Consider the following 4,453-nt stretch of genomic DNA (forward strand, 5'->3'; position numbering starts at 1 on the left):
TCCCCATCTAAGGGCTCACCAAGGTGGTCATTTTCATTTACAGTTGTTACAGGAAGGAAAAAAGGACTCTGGCCCCGATAGATCTCTCTGAATCAAGAGGGGACCATGGCTGAATTCCACCATAAGCCTCAAGTTTATCTGTAAACTTGATTCTGTGAAGACCATTTGGCTCAATCACGAGATGCTTCCTGTCATTGGGGAGGCCGCCCTTGGGCCTGGGAGACAGGGAGCCCAGACGGCTTGCCGCAAGTGACCTAGTCTTGGTACTGCCTCAGGACTCAGGTATTTCAGAGCTGCTGGCCATGTAGGAAGTTCATGTGGCAGACAGGAAGAAGAGCAGGAGAAAGGGAATCTACACTCGCTGAGAACCCAGACGATATCCTGGGTTCATTCCATCCGTACAGTCACATCGTGAAGATATAAGCTCCATCTAGGTCTAGAATCCAAGGAAACCGAGGCCCAGAGAGGCATGGTAACTGGTCCATGGTCACCCAAGTAGCACAGAAAGGCTCTGGGAGCAAATCCAGATAGGTCCAATTCAAATCCATGCATTTTTTACAAATAGATCTTTATTGGAGTATAATTGCTTCACAATACCGTGTTAGTTTCTGTTGCACAACAAAGCAAATCAGCCATATGCATACACGTCCCCATATCCCCTCCCTCTTGAACCTCCCTCCCATCCTCCCTATCCCATCCCTCTAGGTCATCGCAAAGCACCAATCTCCCTGTGCTCTGCTGCTGCTTCCCACCAGCCAACCATTTTACATTCGGTAGCGTTTTCACACTCACCTCTGAGAGCAAATTTTCCAAGTATCACAGAGGTGCCTTTATTTGTTTTATTGGGGGTCCACGCTTTCTGCTGCAGTCATTTCTCTAGGCAGCGAGAACACTGTCCTGGCAAGGGAAATCTACATCAGACCAGAGACCGGACAATGGAAGGTTGTTTCTGTAATATTTATCCCTGCAAAGTAAATATTTCTGTCTTCATCGTAGTCCAGAATGTCCCCGTTGACAGCTTCATAGATACTTCTTTTTCTCCTCTCTTGAACATTCAGCTACGGCTGGGGACAGGATGGCCAGGCACAACTGGTTCTTTTCACTTTTGACTGTGGACGTCTCCCAGTCAAAGGAAGAAAGGCGGGCCAGTGACCCGCCAGGGGAGGACTGGAGCTGAGGCTGTGGAGGGAGGTGGCAGGCTGGGTCCCGGGCGGTGGTCCTGGGGGAAGGAAGACTCACCCACCAGAGAGCGAGCCTGGGGCTTTCCGTGTGGTTTTGGACCAAGGTATATAGTCTTCCGAAGTCATCGTGTAGATTTATTTCTATTGTGTTCTCACATCCCTTCCCTTCTCTCTCTTCCCACCAGCACCTCTCAGAGAGGTTGTGTTACCTGTCCAAGGTCAGGCACTAGTAAGTTGTGGCCCCTGCCTCCCCGGTCATGGGCTCACTGCTGCTCTGTAGCTGGAAGACCCTTCAGGAACCAGGCCTGCCTGCGTCGCTGGGCCCATGTCTCAGGCGCCTCACCGTGACCATCTATCTCAGTCCCTCCAATGTACACATTCTTCTTTGTCTTTAGAGCTTTGCGTGGCTGTTTCTGCTGCCTGGGACTCTTTTTTCACTTTATTTATCCTCTCAAAAAAAAATTTAAAAATGTCCTCAGGGACCCTACTGACAGTCACGCTCAGCTGAAAGGTCCCCTCTTGCGAGGGGTCTCCCGTCGCTGGTGACCCCGCTCACCTGTGCACATGCCCTGCCCTCCGCCTCATGCCTGGTTCGGGGCTCCTGGCACCCCCCGTCTAGCACTGACCACGCTGTGGTGTAACTTCTGACTTCATTTTCTGTCCCCCCGACTATGAGCTCTCTGAGTGCAGGGACCTCTTCACAGCTGCCACGCCAGCCACCGAGGCAGCACCTGACTCATAGTAGGTGCTCGATAAACGTGAAGTGGGTGAAAGTGTGAATGAGGCCATCTCAGCTCCCTTGGCCTGCACGCCCTCCGCACGCCCCAGCTCTTGTCACAGCTACTGCCTTCCTTGGCGCACCACTTCTCTGTAGCCCAGAAGGCTACCAGCTCTGTCTCTTGGGCTCAGGGGTCTCAGCTCAGCCCAAGACACCCTCTAAGGGGAGTGTCCACAGAAATGTTCTCCAGTGCCAGGACCCTGGAGAGAGGCTCCAGACAGCGGCCAGATGGGACGTGGAATGGATGGGAAGGTGCAGGGTTGGGTAGAGGAGGGCAGGGCACTCAGGAGAATCTGGAGCGGGCAGAGTTGGATAGAGTGCGTGCATTCCGGCCCCAGTTCTCGATGGTGTTTGTGAATCCGGGGTGTTTGAGTTGCAGGGATGGGTCTTTGAAGTGGCAACTTGACCCAGAACTCTGGAGCATGGTATAGCATCTTTTATTGAACACAACTACAGGTTAAATCCTGCTAAGCACTTCACACACTTGGTCTTGTTTACTTCTTATGAAAACACCTCCCAGGTGGGCCTGGTCCCTGTTCCTGCAACACCCGATGAGGGGACAGAGGAGCGGAGACGGTGAGCACTTGCCCCAGGTCAGGGGTGCAGCGGGCAGAGCCAGGTCTCAGGCCTCAAGTCTGTGCTGTGGCGTGTGGTGTCTTTCCGAGGTGGCCTCCCCACTCCAGCCATACCCCAGAATGCAAAGGGGAGCTCTGGCTTTAATTCCAATCTCAGTGGATCTGATTAGCAGAAGGGAGTTGAGCCAAAGTCATTAACTTTCATTTCAGCCGTGCTGCTTGGGTCCCCTTGTGCCTTCTATTTGACAGGCAGCTCGGGGGAAAGCAAGGCTCCGGTGCACGTAACACAGGCCTTTCGGATGCTGAGCCAGACATCTGTGGGCTCCGCAGTTCAGAGAAGTCAAATGGCTTCTGGTTTTCCGTGGTCACGACGTTAATGGTTATCCCTCGGTGATGGAATTATGGGTGGTTTTTCTTCTTTTTCTGTACTTTTAAAAGTTATAATCAAAGAAAAACATTTTAAATAACAAACAAACAAACAAATACCTGCAAAGCGCCCTGCCCTTGCCTGTGCATTTCTCTTAGCCTGGAATGCTCTCCCTTCTGTGGTGTAAGAAATATATTGGGTCTTGGTCCCTGGTTCCTGGCCCAATGCTCCTAGAATCCTTGGAATTTTCTGAGTGATTGAAGTGTCTTTTATTACTCATAAGGAGATCCTTTGGACCACACCTGAGTTTATGCTGTTGAGTGGGGAATGGAGACAGCCTCAGGATGGGGCTGGTCACCAGAAAGACCTAGAAGGTTGGGACTTTCAGCCCCCCACCAACCTCTGAGGAAGGGAAGTAGGGGGCTGCAGATTAAGCTCTAAAGAAAAAACCTCTTGATGGACAAGATACTGGATGAGCTTCTAGGTTGGTAAATGAATTCACCTGCGGGGTTGGGGGGAGTGCACCCCCATTCCACGGAGACAGAAGTTCCAATGCTTGGGACGCTTCTGGACCTCGCCCTAAATACCTCTTCATCTAGCTGCTCATTTGTGTCCTTTACGATAAACTGGCAAACATAAGTAAATGTTTCTCTGAGTTCTGTGAGCCGCTCTGGTAAATTAATCGAACCTGAGGAGGGAGTCATGGGGCCTCCGATTTATAGCCAGTCGGTCCGAAGCACAGGTGACAGCCTGGACTTGCGATGGACGTCTGAAGCGGGGACAGTGTTGTGGGACCGAGCCCTTAACCTCTGGGATCTGACGCTGTCTCCAGGTAGACAGTGTCAGGATTGAGTTAAAGTTGTAGGACAGGCAGTGGCTGCTGAGAACTGGAGAACTGCTTGGTGGCACTGGAAAAAGCACTGGACACCTCTGCCCCACCCAACGCGTTCACATCTTCACGAGGCCCAGCTCTGGAAATGCTGATCCCTTCCCAAGCCCAATAAACCTCTTCTTTGATTCCTTGGCTAGTGTCTGTCTTGCGCACTAGAATGGAAGCTCTGTGAGGCAACACTGCTTTATCCTCAGGATCCAAAGGAACGATGGGCACATAGGAAAAATCCCTAAGAATTTTTTTCGTGAATAAATGGGTAGTCTCATATCTGATTCCAGATATCCATGCCCATCTCTCCCGTGGTCCCTTGTGTGTCACCCCGAGGCAGCTGTTTCCGTCTTCCTCCTCCACGGGCCTGTGAGCCAGTGAAACGCTTCTTTCTGTGACCCCACAGCACAGAGCTTGGCTCACCTTAGGCCTCAGTAAGTGGGTGTTTGCTGTGAACTTGAAGGCGAGGAGTCAGGCTCACTTTACCCAAGGATGCACAGGGCTACCTCTCCCCTCTTTTCTGGAGAATGAGCTGGGTTGAGAGAACGGCCCCTAACCACCCTGGGAGACGGAGTTATGAGATGTAATGGCTCAAAGAGGTTGTCCCACTACTTGCTGCTTTATAAGAAAGGAAAGTTCGGAAGCACAGCCGCAAAATCTATTCAAAGCTAA

This window comes from Monodon monoceros, unplaced genomic scaffold, assembly GCF_005190385.1.
Source record: "Monodon monoceros isolate NGI ecotype Baffin Bay Population unplaced genomic scaffold, NGI_Narwhal_1 Super_Scaffold_7, whole genome shotgun sequence".
Taxonomy (NCBI): Eukaryota; Metazoa; Chordata; class Mammalia; order Artiodactyla; family Monodontidae; genus Monodon; species Monodon monoceros.